Source organism: Phalangium opilio, unplaced genomic scaffold (assembly GCF_054372755.1).
Source record: "Phalangium opilio isolate 3A_F unplaced genomic scaffold, DU_Popi_V2 ptg000246l_1, whole genome shotgun sequence".
In the NCBI taxonomy this organism is placed as follows: Eukaryota; Metazoa; Arthropoda; class Arachnida; order Opiliones; family Phalangiidae; genus Phalangium; species Phalangium opilio.
In genome coordinates this window covers 6,939,608-6,958,287 of record NW_028324225.1, presented here as the reverse complement: position 1 = coordinate 6,958,287, position 18,680 = coordinate 6,939,608, and the positions used below count along the sequence as shown (strand labels likewise).

The window sequence follows — 18,680 nt, the reverse complement described above, 5'->3', positions numbered from 1 at the left end:
AGCCAAAGCGAGTATCATACCCCTAGACCAACGGACAATCTCGTAAGTAAAACATGCTCAACTCATAGGACTACCCTGTAATTAGTTGCAATTATATAGTCCCAAAACTACTTCTGCAAAAACTCGGGTCCGTCCGGGATTTGAACCCGGGACCACTCGCACCCTAAGCGAGTATCATACCCCTAGACCAACGGACCGTGTGTTCAACTTAAAAATATGCCCAACTCATAGGTCTACCCTGTTATTAGTTGCATTAAAATAGTTGCTAAATTACTTCCGAAAGAACTCGGGCCTGTCCGGGATTTTAACCCGGGACGACTCGCAGCCAAAGCGAGTATCATACCCCTAGACCAACGGACAATCTCGTAAGTAAAACATGCTCAACTCATAGGACTACCCTGTAATTAGTTGCAATTATATAGTCCCAAAACTACTTCTGCCAAAACTCGGGTCCGTCCGGGATTTGAACCCGGGACCACTCGCACCCTAAGCGAGTATCATACCCCTAGACCAACGGACCGTGTGTTCAAGTAAAATATGCCCAACTAATAGGTCTACCCTGTAGTTAGTTGCATTTAAAAAGTTACTAAATTACTTCTGAAAGAACTCGGGTCTGACCGGGATTTGAACCCGGGACCACTCGCACCCTAAGCGAGTATCATACCCCTAGACAAACGGACCGTGTGTTCAAGTAAAATATGCCCAACTCATAGGTCTACCCTGTAGTTAGTTGCATTTAAAAAGTTACTAAATTACTTCTGAAAGAACTCGGGTCTGTCCGGGATCTGAACCCGGGACCACTCGCAGCCAAAGCGAGTATCATACCCCTAGACCAACGGACCGTGTGTTCAAGTAAAAAATATGCCCAACTCATAGGTCTACCCTGTTATTAGTTGCATTTAAATAGTTGATAAATTACTTCTGAAAGAACTCGGGCCTGTTCGGTATTTGAACCCGGGACGACTCGCAGCCAAAGCGAGTATCATACCCCTAGACCAACGGACAATCTCGTAAGTAAAACATGCTCAACTCATAGGACTACCCTGTAATTAGTTGCAATTATATAGTCCCAAAACTACTTCTGCAAAAACTCGGGTCCATTTGGGATTTGAACCCGGGACAACTCGCACCCTAAGCGAGTATCATACCCCTAGACCAACGGACCGTGTGTTCAAGTAAAATATGCCCAACTAATAGGTCTACCCTGTAGTTAGTTGCATTTAAAAAGTTACTAAATTACTTCTGAAAGAACTCGGGTCTGTCCGGGATTTGAACCCGGTACCACTCGCACCCTAAGCGAGTATCATACCCCTAGACCAACGCACCGTGTGTTCAAGTAAAAAATATGCCCAACTCATAGGTCTACCCTGTTATTAGTTGCATTTAAATAGTTGCTAAATTACTACTGAAAGAACTCGGGTCTGTCCGGGATCTGAACCCGGGACCACTCGCAGCCAAAGCGAGTATCATACCCCTAGAAAAACAGACAATCTGCGTAAGTAAAATATGCTCAACTCATAGGACTACCCTGTAATTAGTTGCAATTAAATTGTCACAAAATTACTTCTGCAAAACCTCGGATAAGTCCGGGATTTGAAACCTAGAACACTCGCACCCAAAGCGAGTATCATACCCCTAGACCATCGCACCATGTATGGAATAGAAATATGCTCAATTCATAGGGCTACAAATTAATTAGTTGCATTTAAATAGTCACTAGATTACTTCTGCTAAAACTCGGGTCCGTCCGGAATTTGAACCCGGGACCACTCGCACCCTAAGCGAGTATCATACCCCTAGACCAACGGACCGTGTGTTCAACTTAAAAATATGCCCAACTCATAGGTCTACCCTGTTATTAGTTGCATTTAAATAGTTGCTAAATTACTTCTGAAAGAACTCGGGTCCGTCCGGGATTTGAACCCGGGACCACTCGCACCCTAAGCGAGTATCATACCCCTAGACCAACGGACCGTGTGTTCAAGTAAAATATGCCCAACTCATAGGTCTACCCTGTAGTTAGTTGCATTTAAAAAGTTACTAAATTACTTCTGAAAGAACTCGGGTCTGTCCGGGATCTGAACCCGGGACCACTCGCAGCCAAACGAGTATCATACCCCTAGACCAACGGACCGTGTGTTCAAGTAAAATATGCCCAACTCATAGGTCTACCCTGTAGTTAGTTGCATTTAAAAAGTTACTAAATTACTTCTGAAAGAACTCGGGTCTGTCCGGGATCTGAACCCGGGACCACTCGCAGCCAAAGCGAGTATCATACCCCTAGACCAACGGACCGTGTGTTTAAGTAAAAAATATGCCCAACTCATAGGTCTACCCTGTTATTTGTTGCATTTAAATAGTTGCTAAATTACTTCTGAAAGAACTCGGGCCTGTCCGGTATTTGAACCCGGGACGACTCGCAGCCAAAGCGAGTATCATACCCCTAGACCAACGGACAATCTCGTAAGTATAACATGCTCAACTTATAGGACTACCCTGTAATTAGTTGCAATTATATAGTCCCAAAACTACTTCTGCAAAAACTCGGGTCCGTCCGGGATTTGAACCCGGGACCACTCGCACCCTAAGCGAGTATCATACCCCTAGACCAACGGACCGTGTGTTCAACTTAAAAATATGCCCAACTCATAGGTCTACCCTGTTATTAGTTGCATTTAAATAGTTGCTAAATTACTTCTGAAAGAACTCGGGCCTGTCCGGGATTTGAACCCGGGACGACTCGCAGCCAAAGCGAGTATCATACCCCTAGACCAACGGACAATCTGCGTAAGTAAAACATGCTCAACTCATAGGACTACCCTGTAATTAGTTGCAATTATATAGTCCCAAAACTACTTCTGCAAAAACTCGGGTCCGTCCGGAATTTGAACCCGGGACCACTCGCACCCTAAGCGAGTATCATACCCCTAGACCAACGGACCGTGTGTTCAACTTAAAAATATGCCCAACTCATAGGTCTACCATGTTATTAGTTGCATTTAAATAGTTGCTAAATTACTTCTGAAAGAACTCGGGCCTGTCCGGGATTTGAACCCGGGACGACTCGCAGCCAAAGCGAGTATCATACCCCTAGACCAACGGACAATCTGCGTAAGTAAAACATGCTCAGCTCATAGGACTACCCTGTAATTAGTTGCAATTATATAGTCCCAAAACTACTTCTGCAAAAACTCGGGTCCGTCCGGGATTTGAACCCGGGACCACTCCCACCCTAAGCGAGTATCATACCCCTAGACCAACGGACCGTGTGTTCAAGTAAAATATGCCCAACTTATAGGTCTACCCTGTAGTTAGTTGCATTTAAAAAGTTACTAAATTACTTCTGAAAGAACTCGGGTCTGTCCGGGATCTGAACCCGGGACCACTCGCAGCCAAAGCGAGTATCATACCCCTAGACCAACGGACCGTGTGTTTAAGTAAAAAATATGCCCAACTCATAGGTCTACCCTGTTATTTGTTGCATTTAAATAGTTGCTAAATTACTTCTGAAAGAACTCGGGCCTGTTCGGTATTTGAACCCGGGACGACTCGCAGCCAAAGCGAGTATCATACCCCTAGACCAACGGACAATCTCGTAAGTAAAACATGCTCAACTCATAGGACTACCCTGTAATTAGTTGCAATTATATAGTCCCAAAACTACTTCTGCAAAAACTCGGGTCCATTTGGGATTTGAACCCGGGACAACTCGCACCCTAAGCGAGTATCATACCCCTAGACCAACGGACCGTGTGTTCAAGTAAAATATGCCCAACTAATAGGTCTACCCTGTAGTTAGTTGCATTTAAAAAGTTACTAAATTACTTCTGAAAGAACTCGGGTCTGTCCGGGATTTGAACCCGGTACCACTCGCACCCTAAGCGAGTATCATACCCCTAGACCAACGCACCGTGTGTTCAAGTAAAAAATATGCCCAACTCATAGGTCTACCCTGTTATTAGTTGCATTTAAATAGTTGCTAAATTACTACTGAAAGAACTCGGGTCTGTCCGGGATCTGAACCCGGGACCACTCGCAGCCAAAGCGAGTATCATACCCCTAGAAAAACAGACAATCTGCGTAAGTAAAATATGCTCAACTCATAGGACTACCCTGTAATTAGTTGCAATTAAATTGTCACAAAATTACTTCTGCAAAACCTCGGATAAGTCCGGGATTTGAAACCTAGAACACTCGCACCCAAAGCGAGTATCATACCCCTAGACCATCGCACCATGTATGGAATAGAAATATGCTCAATTCATAGGGCTACAAATTAATTAGTTGCATTTAAATAGTCACTAGATTACTTCTGCTAAAACTCGGGTCCGTCCGGAATTTGAACCCGGGACCACTCGCACCCTAAGCGAGTATCATACCCCTAGACCAACGGACCGTGTGTTCAACTTAAAAATATGCCCAACTCATAGGTCTACCCTGTTATTAGTTGCATTTAAATAGTTGCTAAATTACTTCTGAAAGAACTCGGGTCCGTCCGGGATTTGAACCCGGGACCACTCGCACCCTAAGCGAGTATCATACCCCTAGACCAACGGACCGTGTGTTCAAGTAAAATATGCCCAACTCATAGGTCTACCCTGTAGTTAGTTGCATTTAAAAAGTTACTAAATTACTTCTGAAAGAACTCGGGTCTGTCCGGGATCTGAACCCGGGACCACTCGCAGCCAAACGAGTATCATACCCCTAGACCAACGGACCGTGTGTTCAAGTAAAATATGCCCAACTCATAGGTCTACCCTGTAGTTAGTTGCATTTAAAAAGTTACTAAATTACTTCTGAAAGAACTCGGGTCTGTCCGGGATCTGAACCCGGGACCACTCGCAGCCAAAGCGAGTATCATACCCCTAGACCAACGGACCGTGTGTTTAAGTAAAAAATATGCCCAACTCATAGGTCTACCCTGTTATTTGTTGCATTTAAATAGTTGCTAAATTACTTCTGAAAGAACTCGGGCCTGTCCGGTATTTGAACCCGGGACGACTCGCAGCCAAAGCGAGTATCATACCCCTAGACCAACGGACAATCTCGTAAGTATAACATGCTCAACTTATAGGACTACCCTGTAATTAGTTGCAATTATATAGTCCCAAAACTACTTCTGCAAAAACTCGGGTCCGTCCGGGATTTGAACCCGGGACCACTCGCACCCTAAGCGAGTATCATACCCCTAGACCAACGGACCGTGTGTTCAACTTAAAAATATGCCCAACTCATAGGTCTACCCTGTTATTAGTTGCATTTAAATAGTTGCTAAATTACTTCTGAAAGAACTCGGGCCTGTCCGGGATTTGAACCCGGGACGACTCGCAGCCAAAGCGAGTATCATACCCCTAGACCAACGGACAATCTGCGTAAGTAAAACATGCTCAACTCATAGGACTACCCTGTAATTAGTTGCAATTATATAGTCCCAAAACTACTTCTGCAAAAACTCGGGTCCGTCCGGAATTTGAACCCGGGACCACTCGCACCCTAAGCGAGTATCATACCCCTAGACCAACGGACCGTGTGTTCAACTTAAAAATATGCCCAACTCATAGGTCTACCATGTTATTAGTTGCATTTAAATAGTTGCTAAATTACTTCTGAAAGAACTCGGGCCTGTCCGGGATTTGAACCCGGGACGACTCGCAGCCAAAGCGAGTATCATACCCCTAGACCAACGGACAATCTGCGTAAGTAAAACATGCTCAGCTCATAGGACTACCCTGTAATTAGTTGCAATTATATAGTCCCAAAACTACTTCTGCAAAAACTCGGGTCCGTCCGGGATTTGAACCCGGGACCACTCCCACCCTAAGCGAGTATCATACCCCTAGACCAACGGACCGTGTGTTCAAGTAAAATATGCCCAACTTATAGGTCTACCCTGTAGTTAGTTGCATTTAAAAAGTTACTAAATTACTTCTGAAAGAACTCGGGTCTTTCCGGGATCTGAACCCGGGACCACTCGCAGCCAAACGAGTATCATACCCCTAGACCAACGGACCGTGTGTTCAAGTAAAATATGCCCAACTCATAGGTCTACCCTGTAGTTAGTTGCATTTAAAAAGTTACTAAATTACTTCTGAAAGAACTCGGGTCTGTCCGGGATCTGAACCCGGGACCACTCGCAGCCAAAGCGAGTATCATACCCCTAGACCAACGGACCGTGTGTTTAAGTAAAAAATATGCCCAACTCATAGGTCTACCCTGTTATTTGTTGCATTTAAATAGTTGCTAAATTACTTCTGAAAGAACTCGGGCCTGTCCGGTATTTGAACCCGGGACGACTCGCAGCCAAAGCGAGTATCATACCCCTAGACCAACGGACAATCTCGTAAGTAAAACATGCTCAACTCATAGGACTACCCTGTAATTAGTTGCAATTATATAGTCCCAAAACTACTTCTGCAAAAACTCGGGTCCGTCCGGGATTTGAACCCGGGACCACTCGCACCCTAAGCGAGTATCATACCCCTAGACCAACGGACCGTGTGTTCAACTTAAAAATATGCCCAACTCATAGGTCTACCCTGTTATTTGTTGCATTTAAATAGTTGCTAAATTACTTCTGAAAGAACTCGGGCCTGTCCGGTATTTGAACCCGGGACGACTCGCAGCCAAAGCGAGTATCATACCCCTAGACCAATGGACAATCTCGTAAGTAAAACATGCTCAACTCATAGGACTACCCTGTAATTAGTTGCAATTATATAGTCCCAAAACTACTTCTGCAAAAACTCGGGTCCGTCCGGGATTTGAACCCGGGACCACTCGCACCCTAAGCGAGTATCATACCCCTAGACCAACGGACCGTGTGTTCAAGTAAAATATGCCCAACTAATAGGTCTACCCTGTAGTTAGTTGCATTTAAAAAGTTACTAAATTACTTCTGAAAGAACTCGGGTCTGCCCGGGATTTGAACCCGGGACCACTCGCACCCTAAGCGAGTATCATACCCCTAGACCAACGGACCGTGTGTTCAAGTAAAATATGCCCAACTCATAGGTCTACCCTGTAGTTAGTTGCATTTAAAAAGTTACTAAATTACTTCTGAAAGAACTCGGGTCTGTCCGGGATCTGAACCCGGGACCACTCGCAGCCAAAGCGAGTATCATACCCCTAGACCAACGGACCGTGTGTTCAAGTAAAATATGCCCAACGAATAGGTCTACCCTGTAGTTAGTTGCATTTAAAAAGTTACTAAATTACTTCTGAAAGAACTCGGGTCTGTCCGGGATCTGAACCCGGGGCCACTCGCAGCCAAAGCGAGTATCATACCCCTAGACCAACGGACCGTGTGTTCAAGTAAAATATGCCCAACGAATAGGTCTACCCTGTAGTTAGTTGCATTTAAAAAGTTACTAAATTACTTCTGAAAGAACTCGGGTCTGTCCGGGATCTGAACCCGGGACCACTCGCAGCCAAAGCGAGTATCATACCCCTAGACCAACGGACCGTGTGTTTAAGTAAAAAATATGCCCAACTCATAGGTCTACCCTGTTATTTGTTGCATTTAAATAGTTGCTAAATTACTTCTGAAAGAACTCGGGCCTGTCCGGTATTTGAACCCGGGACGACTCGCAGCCAAAGCGAGTATCATACCCCTAGACCAACGGACAATCTCGTAAGTATAACATGCTCAACTTATAGGACTACCCTGTAATTAGTTGCAATTATATAGTCCCAAAACTACTTCTGCAAAAACTCGGGTCCGTCCGGGATTTGAACCCGGGACCACTCGCACCCTAAGCGAGTATCATACCCCTAGACCAACGGACCGTGTGTTCAACTTAAAAATATGCCCAACTCATAGGTCTACCCTGTTATTAGTTGCATTTAAATAGTTGCTAAATTACTTCTGAAAGAACTCGGGCCTGTCCGGGATTTGAACCCGGGACGACTCGCAGCCAAAGCGAGTATCATACCCCTAGACCAACGGACAATCTGCGTAAGTAAAACATGCTCAACTCATAGGACTACCCTGTAATTAGTTGCAATTATATAGTCCCAAAACTACTTCTGCAAAAACTCGGGTCCGTCCGGAATTTGAACCCGGGACCACTCGCACCCTAAGCGAGTATCATACCCCTAGACCAACGGACCGTGTGTTCAACTTAAAAATATGCCCAACTCATAGGTCTACCATGTTATTAGTTGCATTTAAATAGTTGCTAAATTACTTCTGAAAGAACTCGGGCCTGTCCGGGATTTGAACCCGGGACGACTCGCAGCCAAAGCGAGTATCATACCCCTAGACCAACGGACAATCTGCGTAAGTAAAACATGCTCAGCTCATAGGACTACCCTGTAATTAGTTGCAATTATATAGTCCCAAAACTACTTCTGCAAAAACTCGGGTCCGTCCGGGATTTGAACCCGGGACCACTCGCACCCTAAGCGAGTATCATACCCCTAGACCAACGGACCGTGTGTTCAAGTAAAATATGCCCAACTTATAGGTCTACCCTGTAGTTAGTTGCATTTAAAAAGTTACTAAAATACTTCTGAAAGAACTCGGGTCTTTCCGGGATCTGAACCCGGGACCACTCGCAGCCAAACGAGTATCATACCCCTAGACCAACGGACCGTGTGTTCAAGTAAAATATGCCCAACTCATAGGTCTACCCTGTAGTTAGTTGCATTTAAAAAGTTACTAAATTACTTCTGAAAGAACTCGGGTCTGTCCGGGATCTGAACCCGGGACCACTCGCAGCCAAAGCGAGTATCATACCCCTAGACCAACGGACCGTGTGTTTAAGTAAAAAATATGCCCAACTCATAGGTCTACCCTGTTATTTGTTGCATTTAAATAGTTGCTAAATTACTTCTGAAAGAACTCGGGCCTGTCCGGTATTTGAACCCGGGACGACTCGCAGCCAAAGCGAGTATCATACCCCTAGACCAACGGACAATCTCGTAAGTAAAACATGCTCAACTCATAGGACTACCCTGTAATTAGTTGCAATTATATAGTCCCAAAACTACTTCTGCAAAAACTCGGGTCCGTCCGGGATTTGAACCCGGGACCACTCGCACCCTAAGCGAGTATCATACCCCTAGACCAACGGACCGTGTGTTCAAGTAAAATATGCCCAACTAATAGGTCTACCCTGTAGTTAGTTGCATTTAAAAAGTTACTAAATTACTTCTGAAAGAACTCGGGTCTGCCCGGGATTTGAACCCGGGACCACTCGCACCCTAAGCGAGTATCATACCCCTAGACCAACGGACCGTGTGTTCAAGTAAAATATGCCCAACTCATAGGTCTACCCTGTAGTTAGTTGCATTTAAAAAGTTACTAAATTACTTCTGAAAGAACTCGGGTCTGTCCGGGATCTGAACCCGGGACCACTCGCAGCCAAAGCGAGTATCATACCCCTAGACCAACGGACCGTGTGTTCAAGTAAAATATGCCCAACGAATAGGTCTACCCTGTAGTTAGTTGCATTTAAAAAGTTACTAAATTACTTCTGAAAGAACTCGGGTCTGTCCGGGATCTGAACCCGGGGCCACTCGCAGCCAAAGCGAGTATCATACCCCTAGACCAACGGACCGTGTGTTCAAGTAAAATATGCCCAACGAATAGGTCTACCCTGTAGTTAGTTGCATTTAAAAAGTTACTAAATTACTTCTGAAAGAACTCGGGTCTGTCCGGGATCTGAACCCGGGACCACTCGCAGCCAAAGCGAGTATCATACCCCTAGACCAACGGACCGTGTGTTTAAGTAAAAAATATGCCCAACTCATAGGTCTACCCTGTTATTTGTTGCATTTAAATAGTTGCTAAATTACTTCTGAAAGAACTCGGGCCTGTCCGGTATTTGAACCCGGGACGACTCGCAGCCAAAGCGAGTATCATACCCCTAGACCAACGGACAATCTCGTAAGTATAACATGCTCAACTTATAGGACTACCCTGTAATTAGTTGCAATTATATAGTCCCAAAACTACTTCTGCAAAAACTCGGGTCCGTCCGGGATTTGAACCCGGGACCACTCGCACCCTAAGCGAGTATCATACCCCTAGACCAACGGACCGTGTGTTCAACTTAAAAATATGCCCAACTCATAGGTCTACCCTGTTATTAGTTGCATTTAAATAGTTGCTAAATTACTTCTGAAAGAACTCGGGCCTGTCCGGGATTTGAACCCGGGACGACTCGCAGCCAAAGCGAGTATCATACCCCTAGACCAACGGACAATCTGCGTAAGTAAAACATGCTCAACTCATAGGACTACCCTGTAATTAGTTGCAATTATATAGTCCCAAAACTACTTCTGCAAAAACTCGGGTCCGTCCGGAATTTGAACCCGGGACCACTCGCACCCTAAGCGAGTATCATACCCCTAGACCAACGGACCGTGTGTTCAACTTAAAAATATGCCCAACTCATAGGTCTACCATGTTATTAGTTGCATTTAAATAGTTGCTAAATTACTTCTGAAAGAACTCGGGCCTGTCCGGGATTTGAACCCGGGACGACTCGCAGCCAAAGCGAGTATCATACCCCTAGACCAACGGACAATCTGCGTAAGTAAAACATGCTCAGCTCATAGGACTACCCTGTAATTAGTTGCAATTATATAGTCCCAAAACTACTTCTGCAAAAACTCGGGTCCGTCCGGGATTTGAACCCGGGACCACTCGCACCCTAAGCGAGTATCATACCCCTAGACCAACGGACCGTGTGTTCAAGTAAAATATGCCCAACTTATAGGTCTACCCTGTAGTTAGTTGCATTTAAAAAGTTACTAAAATACTTCTGAAAGAACTCGGGTCTTTCCGGGATCTGAACCCGGGACCACTCGCAGCCAAACGAGTATCATACCCCTAGACCAACGGACCGTGTGTTCAAGTAAAATATGCCCAACTCATAGGTCTACCCTGTAGTTAGTTGCATTTAAAAAGTTACTAAATTACTTCTGAAAGAACTCGGGTCTGTCCGGGATCTGAACCCGGGACCACTCGCAGCCAAAGCGAGTATCATACCCCTAGACCAACGGACCGTGTGTTTAAGTAAAAAATATGCCCAACTCATAGGTCTACCCTGTTATTTGTTGCATTTAAATAGTTGCTAAATTACTTCTGAAAGAACTCGGGCCTGTCCGGTATTTGAACCCGGGACGACTCGCAGCCAAAGCGAGTATCATACCCCTAGACCAACGGACAATCTCGTAAGTAAAACATGCTCAACTCATAGGACTACCCTGTAATTAGTTGCAATTATATAGTCCCAAAACTACTTCTGCAAAAACTCGGGTCCGTCCGGGATTTGAACCCGGGACCACTCGCACCCTAAGCGAGTATCATACCCCTAGACCAACGGACCGTGTGTTCAACTTAAAAATATGCCCAACTCATAGGTCTACCCTGTTATTAGTTGCATTTAAATAGTTGCTAAATTACTTCTGAAAGAACTCGGGCCTGTCCGGGATTTGAACCCGGGACGACTCGCAGCCAAAGCGAGTATCATACACCTAGACCAACGGACAATCTGCGTAAGTAAAACATGCTCAACTCATAGGACTACCCTGTAATTAGTTGCAATTATATAGTCCCAAAACTACTTCTGCAAAAACTCGGGTCCGTCCGGGATTTGAACCCGGGACCACTCGCACCCTAAGCGAGTATCATACCCCTAGACCAACGGACCGTGTGTTCAAGTAAAATATGCCCAACTCATAGGTCTACCCTGTAGTTAGTTGCATTTAAAAAGTTACTAAATTACTTCTGAAAGAACTCGGGTCTGTCCGGGATCTGAACCCGGGACCACTCGCAGCCAAACGAGTATCATACCCCTAGACCAACAGACCGTGTGTTCAAGTAAAATATGCCCAACTCATAGGTCTACCCTGTAGTTAGTTGCATTTAAAAAGTTACTAAATTACTTCTGAAAGAACTCGGGTCTGTCCGGGATCTGAACCCGGGACCACTCGCAGCCAAAGCGAGTATCATACCCCTAGACCAACGGACCGTGTGTTTAAGTAAAAAATATGCCCAACTCATAGGTCTACCCTGTTATTTGTTGCATTTAAATAGTTGCTAAATTACTTCTGAAAGAACTCGGGCCTGTCCGGTATTTGAACCCGGGACGACTCGCAGCCAAAGCGAGTATCATACCCCTAGACCAACGGACAATCTCGTAAGTAAAACATGCTCAACTCATAGGACTACCCTGTAATTAGTTGCAATTATATAGTCCCAAAACTACTTCTGCAAAAACTCGGGTCCGTCCGGGATTTGAACCCGGGACCACTCGCACCCTAAGCGAGTATCATACCCCTAGACCAACGGACCGTGTGTTCAAGTAAAATATGCCCAACTAATAGGTCTACCCTGTAGTTAGTTGCATTTAAAAAGTTACTAAATTACTTCTGAAAGAACTCGGGTCTGCCCGGGATTTGAACCCGGGACCACTCGCACCCTAAGCGAGTATCATACCCCTAGACCAACGGACCGTGTGTTCAAGTAAAATAAGCCCAACTCATAGGTCTACCCTGTAGTTAGTTGCATTTAAAAAGTTACTAAATTACTTCTGAAAGAACTCGGGTCTGTCCGGGATCTGAACCCGGGACCACTCGCAGCCAAAGCGAGTATCATACCCCTAGACCAACGGACCGTGTGTTGAAGTAAAATATGCCCAACGAATAGGTCTACCCTGTAGTTAGTTGCATTTAAAAAGTTACTAAATTACTTCTGAAAGAACTCGGGTCTGTCCGGGATCTGAACCCGGGACCACTCGCAGCCAAAGCGAGTATCATACCCCTAGACCAACGGACCGTGTGTTCAAGTAAAATATGCCCAACGAATAGGTCTACCCTGTAGTTAGTTGCATTTAAAAAGTTACTAAATTACTTCTGAAAGAACTCGGGTCTGTCCGGGATCTGAACCCGGGACCACTCGCAGCCAAAGCGAGTATCATACCCCTAGAAAAACGGACAATCTGCGTAAGTAAAATATGCTCAACTCATAGCACTACCCTGTAATTAGTTGCAATTAAATAGTCACAAAATTACTTCTGCAAAAACTCAGATAAGTCCGGGATTTGAAACCTAGAACACTCGCACCCAAAGCGAGTATCATACCCCTAGACCATCGCACCATGTATGGAATAGAAATATGCTCAATTCATAGGGCTACAAATTAATTAGTTGCATTTAAATAGTCACTAGATTACTTCTGCTAAAACTCGGGTCTGTCCGGGATTTGAACCCGGGACCACTCGCACCCTAAGCAAGTATCATACCCCTAGACCAACGGACCGTGTGTTCAAGTAAAAAATATGCCCAACTCATAGGCCTACCCTGTTATTAGTTGCATTTAAATAGTTGATAAATTACTTCTGAAAGAACTCGGGCCTGTCCGGGATTTGAACCCGGGACGACTCGCAGCCAAAGCGAGTATCATACCCCTAGACAAACGGACAATCTGCGTAAGTAAAACATGCTCAACTCATAGGTCTACCCTGTAATTAGTTGCAATTATATAGTCCCAAAATTACTTCTGCAAAAACTCGGGTCCGTCCGGGATTTGAACCCGGGACCACTCGCACCCTTAGCGAGTATCATACCCCTAGACCATCGCACCATGTATGGAATAGAAATATGCTCAATTCATAGGGCTACAAATTAATTAGTTGCATTTAAATAGTCACTAGATTACTTCTGCTAAAACTCGGGTCTGTCCGGGATTTGAACCCGGGACCACTCGCACCCTAAGCAAGTATCATACCCCTAGACCAACGGACCGTGTGTTCAAGTAAAAAATATGCCCAACTCATAGGCCTACCCTGTTATTAGTTGCATTTAAATAGTTGATAAATTACTTCTGAAAGAACTCGGGCCTGTCCGGGATTTGAACCCGGGACGACTCGCAGCCAAAGCGAGTATCATACCCCTAGACAAACGGACAATCTGCGTAAGTAAAACATGCTCAACTCATAGGTCTACCCTGTAATTAGTTGCAATTAAATAGTCACAAAACTACTTCTGCAAAAAATCGGGTACGTCCGGGATTTGAAACCTAGAACACTCGCACTCAAAGCGAGTATCATACCCCTAGACCAACGGACCGTGTGTTCAAGTAAGATATGCCCAACTCATAGGTCTACCCTGTAGTTAGTAGCATTTAAAAAGTTACTAAATTACTTCTGAAAGAACTCGGGTCTGTCCGGGATCTGAACCCGGGACGACTCGCAGCCAAAGCGAGTATCATACCCCTAGACAAACGGACAATCTGCGTAAGTAAAACATGCTCAACTCATAGGTCTACCCTGTAATTAGTTGCAATTAAATAGTCACAAAACTACTTCTGCAAAAACTCAGATAAGTCCGGGATTTGAAACCTAGAACACTCGCACCCAAAGCGAGTATCATACCCCTAGACCATCGCACCATGTATGGAATAGAAATATGCTCAATTCATAGGGCTACAAATTAATTAGTTGCATTTAAATAGTCACTAGATTACTTCTGCTAAAACTCGGGTCTGTCCGGGATTTGAACCCGGGACCACTCGCACCCTAAGCAAGTATCATACCCCTAGACCAACGGACCGTGTGTTCAAGTAAAAAATATGCCCAACTCATAGGCCTGCCCTGTTATTAGTTGCATTTAAATAGTTGATAAATTACTTCTGAAAGAACTCGGGCCTGTCCGGGATTTGAACCCGGGACGACTCGCAGCCAAAGCGAGTATCATACCCCTAGACAAAAGGACAATCTGCGTAAGTAAAACATGCTCAACTCATAGGTCTACCCTGTAATTAGTTGCAATTAAATAGTCACAAAACTACTTCTGCAAAAACTCGGGTACGTCCGGGATTTGAAACCTAGAACACTCGCACTCAAAGCGAGTATCATACCCCTAGACCAACGGACCGTGTGTTCAAGTAAGATATGCCCAACTCATAGGTCTACCCTGTAGTTAGTTGCATTTAAAAAGTTACTAAATTACTTCTGAAAGAACTCGGGTCTGTCCGGGATCTGAACCCGGGACCACTCGCAGCCAAAGCGAGTATCATACCCCTAGAAAAACGGACTATCTGCGTAAGTAAAATATGCTCAACTCATAGGACTACCCTGTAATTAGTTGCAATTAAATAGTCACAAAATTACTTCTGCAAAAACTCGGATAAGTCCGGGATTTGAAACCTAGAACACTCGCTCCCAAAGCGAGTATCATACCCCTAGACCATCGCACCATGTATGGAATAGAAATATGCTCAATTCATAGGGCTACAAATTAATTAGTTGCATTTAAAAAGTCACTAGATTACTTCTGCTAAAACTCGGGTCCGTCCGGGATTTGAACCCGGGACCACTCGCACCCTAAGCGAGTATCATACCCCTAGACCAACGGACAATCTGTGTAAGCAAAACATGCTCAACTCATAGGACTACCCTGTAATTAGTTGCAATTATATAGTCCCAAAACTACTTCTGCAAAAACTCGGTCCGTCCGGGATTTGAACCCGGGACCACTCGCACCCTAAGCGAGTATCGTACCCCTAGACCAACGGACCGTGTGTTCAAGTAAAATATGCCCAACTCATAGGTCTACCCTGTAGTTAGTTGCATTTAAAAAGTTACTAAATTACTTCTGAAAGAACTCGGGCCCTTCCGGGATCTGAACCCGGGTGCACTCGCAGCCAAAGCGAGTATCATACCCCTAGACCAACGGACCGTGTGTTCAAGTAAAATATGCCCAGCTCATAGGTCTACCCTGTAGTTAGTTGCATTTAAAAAGTTACTAAATTACTTCTGAAAGAACTCGGGTCTGTCCGGGATCTGAACCCGGGACCACTCGCAGCCAAAGCGAGTATCATACCCCTAGAAAAACGGACAATCTGCGTAAGTAAAATATGCTCAACTCATAGGACTACCCTGTAATTAGTTGCAATTAAATAGTGACAAAATTACTTCTGCAAAAACTCGGGTAAGTCCGGGATTTGAAACCTAGAACACTCGCACCCAAAGCGAGTATCATACCCCTAGACCATCGCACCATGTATGGAATAGAAATATGCTCAATTCATAGGGCTAGAAATTAATTAGTTGCATTAAAATAGTCACTAGATTACTTCTGCTAAAACTCGGGTCCGTCCGGGATTTGAACCCGGGACCACTCGCACCCTAAGCGAGTATCATACCCCTAGACCAACGGACCGTGTGTTCAACTTAAAAATATGCCCAACTCATAGGTCTACCCTGTTATTAGTTGCATATAAATAGTTCCTAAATTACTTCTGAAAGAACTCGGGCCTGTCCGGGATTTGAACCCGGGACGACTCGCAGCCAAAGCGAGTATCATACCCCTAGACCAACGGACAATCTGCGTAAGTAAAACATGCTCAACTCATAGGACTACCCTGTAATTAGTTGCAATTATATAGTCCCAAAACTACTTCTGCAAAAACTCGGGTACGTCCGGGATTTGAAACCTAGAACACACGCACTCAAAGCGAGTATCATACCCCTAGACCAACGGACCGTGTGTTCAAGTAAAATATGCCCAACTCATAGGTCTACCCTGTAGTTAGTTGCATTTAAAAAGTTACTAAAAAACTTCTGAAAGAACTCGGGTCTGTCCGGGATCTGAACCCGGGACCACTCGCAGCCAAAGCGAGTATCATACCCCTAGAAAAACGGACAACCTGCGTAAGTAAAATATGCTCAACTCATAGGACTACCCTGTAATTAGTTGCAATTAAATTGTCACAAAATTACTTCTGCAAAACCTCGGATAAGTCCGGGATTTGAAACCTAGAACACTCGCACCCAAAGCGAGTATCATACCCCTAGACCATCGCACCATGTATGGAATAGAAATATGCTCAATTCATAGGGCTACAAATTAATTAGTTGCATTTAAATAGTCACTAGATTACTTCTGCTAAAACTCGGGTCCGTTCGGGATTTGAACCCGGGACCACTCGCACCCTAAGCGAGTATCACACCCCTAGACCAACGGACCGTGTGTTCAAGTAAAAAATATGCCCAACTCATAGGTCTACCCTGTTATTAGTTGCATATAAATAGTTGCTAAATTACTTCTGAAAGAACTCGGGCCTGTCCGGGATTTGAACCCGGGACGACTCGCAGCCAAAGCGAGTATCATACCCCTAGACCAACGGACAATCTGCGTAAGTAAAACATGCTCAACTCATAGGACTACCCTGTAATTAGTTGCAATTATATAGTCCCAAAACTACTTCTGCAAAAACTCGGGTCCGTCCGGGATTTGAACCCGGGACCACTCGCACCCTAAGCGAGTATCATACCCCTAGACTAACGGACCGTGTGTTCAAGTAAAATATGCCCAACTCATAGGTCTACCCTGTAGTTAGTTGCATTTAAAAAGTTACTAAATTACTTCTGAAAGAACTCGGGTCTGTCCGGGATCTGAAACCAGGACCACTCGCAGCCAAAGCGAGTATCATACCCCTAGACCAACGGACCGTGTGTTCAAGTAAAAAATATGCCCAACTCATAGGTCTACCCTGTTATTAGTTGCATTTAAATAGTTGCTAAATTACTTCTGAAAGAACTCGGGCCTGTCCGGTATTTGAACCCGGAACGACTCGCAGCCAAAGCGAGTATCATACCCCTAGACCAACGGACAATCTGTGTAAGCAAAACATGCTCAACTCATAGGACTACCCTGTAATTAGTTGCAATTATATAGTCCCAAAACTACTTCTGCAAAAACTCGGTCCGTCCGGGATTTGAACCCGGGACCACTCGCACCCTAAGCGAGTATCGTACCCCTAGACCAACGGACCGTGTGTTCAAGTAAAATATGCCCAACTCATAGGTCTACCCTGTAGTTAGTTGCATTTAAAAAGTTACTAAATTACTTCTGAAAGAACTCGGGCCCTTCCGGGATCTGAACCCGGGTGCACTCGCAGCCAAAGCGAGTATCATACCCCTAGACCAACGGACCGTGTGTTCAAGTAAAATATGCCCAGCTCATAGGTCTACCCTGTAGTTAGTTGCATTTAAAAAGTTACTAAATTACTTCTGAAAGAACTCGGGTCTGTCCGGGATCTGAACCCGGGACCACTCGCAGCCAAAGCGAGTATCATACCCCTAGAAAAACGGACAATCTGCGTAAGTAAAATATGCTCAACTCATAGCACTACCCTGTAATTAGTTGCAATTAAATAGTCACAAAATTACTTCTGCAAAAACTCAGATAAGTCCGGGATTTGAAACCTAGAACACTCGCACCCAAAGCGAGTATCATACCCCTAGACCATCGCACCATGTATGGAATAGAAATATGCTCAATTCATAGGGCTACAAATTAATTAGTTGCATTTAAATAGTCACTAGATTACTTCTGCTAAAACTCGGGTCTGTCCGGGATTTGAACCCGGGACCACTCGCACCCTAAGCAAGTATCATACCCCTAGACCAACGGACCGTGTGTTCAAGTAAAAAATATGCCCAACTCATAGGCCTACCCTGTTATTAGTTGCATTTAAATAGTTGATAAATTACTTCTGAAAGAACTCGGGCCTGTCCGGGATTTGAACCCGGGACGACTCGCAGCCAAAGCGAGTATCATACCCCTAGACAAACGGACAATCTGCGTAAGTAAAACATGCTCAACTCATAGGTCTACCCTGTAATTAGTTGCAATTATATAGTCCCAAAATTACTTCTGCAAAA

At 44.7% G+C, this 18,680-nt stretch overlaps 33 non-coding genes across 33 annotated transcripts; all 33 read right to left on the bottom strand.

Annotated features, from left to right (window-relative positions):
• Positions 1-125: 125 nt before the first annotated feature.
• TRNAP-AGG (transfer RNA proline (anticodon AGG)) lies at positions 126-197 on the bottom strand. Its single transcript has one exon. It is a non-coding gene; the product is annotated as a tRNA-Pro (tRNA).
• Positions 198-448: 251 nt separating this feature from the next.
• Positions 449-520, bottom strand: TRNAP-AGG (transfer RNA proline (anticodon AGG)). Its single transcript has one exon. It is a non-coding gene; the product is annotated as a tRNA-Pro (tRNA).
• A 1,219-nt stretch (positions 521-1,739) lies between these two features.
• TRNAP-AGG (transfer RNA proline (anticodon AGG)) lies at positions 1,740-1,811 on the bottom strand. The gene has a single exon. It is a non-coding gene; the product is annotated as a tRNA-Pro (tRNA).
• Positions 1,812-1,902: 91 nt separating this feature from the next.
• TRNAP-AGG (transfer RNA proline (anticodon AGG)) lies at positions 1,903-1,974 on the bottom strand. Its single transcript has one exon. It is a non-coding gene; the product is annotated as a tRNA-Pro (tRNA).
• Positions 1,975-2,546: 572 nt separating this feature from the next.
• Positions 2,547-2,618, bottom strand: TRNAP-AGG (transfer RNA proline (anticodon AGG)). The gene has a single exon. It is a non-coding gene; the product is annotated as a tRNA-Pro (tRNA).
• A 252-nt stretch (positions 2,619-2,870) lies between these two features.
• Positions 2,871-2,942, bottom strand: TRNAP-AGG (transfer RNA proline (anticodon AGG)). The gene has a single exon. It is a non-coding gene; the product is annotated as a tRNA-Pro (tRNA).
• Positions 2,943-3,194: 252 nt separating this feature from the next.
• TRNAP-AGG (transfer RNA proline (anticodon AGG)) lies at positions 3,195-3,266 on the bottom strand. The gene has a single exon. It is a non-coding gene; the product is annotated as a tRNA-Pro (tRNA).
• A 1,058-nt stretch (positions 3,267-4,324) lies between these two features.
• Positions 4,325-4,396, bottom strand: TRNAP-AGG (transfer RNA proline (anticodon AGG)). Its single transcript has one exon. It is a non-coding gene; the product is annotated as a tRNA-Pro (tRNA).
• Positions 4,397-4,487: 91 nt separating this feature from the next.
• TRNAP-AGG (transfer RNA proline (anticodon AGG)) lies at positions 4,488-4,559 on the bottom strand. The gene has a single exon. It is a non-coding gene; the product is annotated as a tRNA-Pro (tRNA).
• Positions 4,560-5,131: 572 nt separating this feature from the next.
• On the bottom strand, positions 5,132-5,203 carry TRNAP-AGG (transfer RNA proline (anticodon AGG)). The gene has a single exon. It is a non-coding gene; the product is annotated as a tRNA-Pro (tRNA).
• Positions 5,204-5,455: 252 nt separating this feature from the next.
• Positions 5,456-5,527, bottom strand: TRNAP-AGG (transfer RNA proline (anticodon AGG)). Its single transcript has one exon. It is a non-coding gene; the product is annotated as a tRNA-Pro (tRNA).
• A 252-nt stretch (positions 5,528-5,779) lies between these two features.
• Positions 5,780-5,851, bottom strand: TRNAP-AGG (transfer RNA proline (anticodon AGG)). The gene has a single exon. It is a non-coding gene; the product is annotated as a tRNA-Pro (tRNA).
• A 572-nt stretch (positions 5,852-6,423) lies between these two features.
• TRNAP-AGG (transfer RNA proline (anticodon AGG)) lies at positions 6,424-6,495 on the bottom strand. The gene has a single exon. It is a non-coding gene; the product is annotated as a tRNA-Pro (tRNA).
• Positions 6,496-6,746: 251 nt separating this feature from the next.
• Positions 6,747-6,818, bottom strand: TRNAP-AGG (transfer RNA proline (anticodon AGG)). Its single transcript has one exon. It is a non-coding gene; the product is annotated as a tRNA-Pro (tRNA).
• An 895-nt stretch (positions 6,819-7,713) lies between these two features.
• On the bottom strand, positions 7,714-7,785 carry TRNAP-AGG (transfer RNA proline (anticodon AGG)). The gene has a single exon. It is a non-coding gene; the product is annotated as a tRNA-Pro (tRNA).
• A 252-nt stretch (positions 7,786-8,037) lies between these two features.
• TRNAP-AGG (transfer RNA proline (anticodon AGG)) lies at positions 8,038-8,109 on the bottom strand. The gene has a single exon. It is a non-coding gene; the product is annotated as a tRNA-Pro (tRNA).
• Positions 8,110-8,361: 252 nt separating this feature from the next.
• TRNAP-AGG (transfer RNA proline (anticodon AGG)) lies at positions 8,362-8,433 on the bottom strand. The gene has a single exon. It is a non-coding gene; the product is annotated as a tRNA-Pro (tRNA).
• A 572-nt stretch (positions 8,434-9,005) lies between these two features.
• TRNAP-AGG (transfer RNA proline (anticodon AGG)) lies at positions 9,006-9,077 on the bottom strand. The gene has a single exon. It is a non-coding gene; the product is annotated as a tRNA-Pro (tRNA).
• An 895-nt stretch (positions 9,078-9,972) lies between these two features.
• On the bottom strand, positions 9,973-10,044 carry TRNAP-AGG (transfer RNA proline (anticodon AGG)). Its single transcript has one exon. It is a non-coding gene; the product is annotated as a tRNA-Pro (tRNA).
• A 252-nt stretch (positions 10,045-10,296) lies between these two features.
• TRNAP-AGG (transfer RNA proline (anticodon AGG)) lies at positions 10,297-10,368 on the bottom strand. The gene has a single exon. It is a non-coding gene; the product is annotated as a tRNA-Pro (tRNA).
• A 252-nt stretch (positions 10,369-10,620) lies between these two features.
• TRNAP-AGG (transfer RNA proline (anticodon AGG)) lies at positions 10,621-10,692 on the bottom strand. The gene has a single exon. It is a non-coding gene; the product is annotated as a tRNA-Pro (tRNA).
• A 572-nt stretch (positions 10,693-11,264) lies between these two features.
• On the bottom strand, positions 11,265-11,336 carry TRNAP-AGG (transfer RNA proline (anticodon AGG)). The gene has a single exon. It is a non-coding gene; the product is annotated as a tRNA-Pro (tRNA).
• Positions 11,337-11,588: 252 nt separating this feature from the next.
• On the bottom strand, positions 11,589-11,660 carry TRNAP-AGG (transfer RNA proline (anticodon AGG)). The gene has a single exon. It is a non-coding gene; the product is annotated as a tRNA-Pro (tRNA).
• A 572-nt stretch (positions 11,661-12,232) lies between these two features.
• On the bottom strand, positions 12,233-12,304 carry TRNAP-AGG (transfer RNA proline (anticodon AGG)). Its single transcript has one exon. It is a non-coding gene; the product is annotated as a tRNA-Pro (tRNA).
• Positions 12,305-13,198: 894 nt separating this feature from the next.
• TRNAP-AGG (transfer RNA proline (anticodon AGG)) lies at positions 13,199-13,270 on the bottom strand. The gene has a single exon. It is a non-coding gene; the product is annotated as a tRNA-Pro (tRNA).
• Positions 13,271-13,683: 413 nt separating this feature from the next.
• TRNAP-AGG (transfer RNA proline (anticodon AGG)) lies at positions 13,684-13,755 on the bottom strand. Its single transcript has one exon. It is a non-coding gene; the product is annotated as a tRNA-Pro (tRNA).
• Positions 13,756-14,490: 735 nt separating this feature from the next.
• On the bottom strand, positions 14,491-14,562 carry TRNAP-AGG (transfer RNA proline (anticodon AGG)). Its single transcript has one exon. It is a non-coding gene; the product is annotated as a tRNA-Pro (tRNA).
• A 735-nt stretch (positions 14,563-15,297) lies between these two features.
• On the bottom strand, positions 15,298-15,369 carry TRNAP-AGG (transfer RNA proline (anticodon AGG)). Its single transcript has one exon. It is a non-coding gene; the product is annotated as a tRNA-Pro (tRNA).
• Positions 15,370-15,457: 88 nt separating this feature from the next.
• TRNAP-AGG (transfer RNA proline (anticodon AGG)) lies at positions 15,458-15,529 on the bottom strand. Its single transcript has one exon. It is a non-coding gene; the product is annotated as a tRNA-Pro (tRNA).
• Positions 15,530-16,101: 572 nt separating this feature from the next.
• On the bottom strand, positions 16,102-16,173 carry TRNAP-AGG (transfer RNA proline (anticodon AGG)). Its single transcript has one exon. It is a non-coding gene; the product is annotated as a tRNA-Pro (tRNA).
• A 1,059-nt stretch (positions 16,174-17,232) lies between these two features.
• Positions 17,233-17,304, bottom strand: TRNAP-AGG (transfer RNA proline (anticodon AGG)). Its single transcript has one exon. It is a non-coding gene; the product is annotated as a tRNA-Pro (tRNA).
• A 412-nt stretch (positions 17,305-17,716) lies between these two features.
• TRNAP-AGG (transfer RNA proline (anticodon AGG)) lies at positions 17,717-17,788 on the bottom strand. The gene has a single exon. It is a non-coding gene; the product is annotated as a tRNA-Pro (tRNA).
• A 572-nt stretch (positions 17,789-18,360) lies between these two features.
• On the bottom strand, positions 18,361-18,432 carry TRNAP-AGG (transfer RNA proline (anticodon AGG)). Its single transcript has one exon. It is a non-coding gene; the product is annotated as a tRNA-Pro (tRNA).
• Positions 18,433-18,680: the final 248 nt, after the last annotated feature.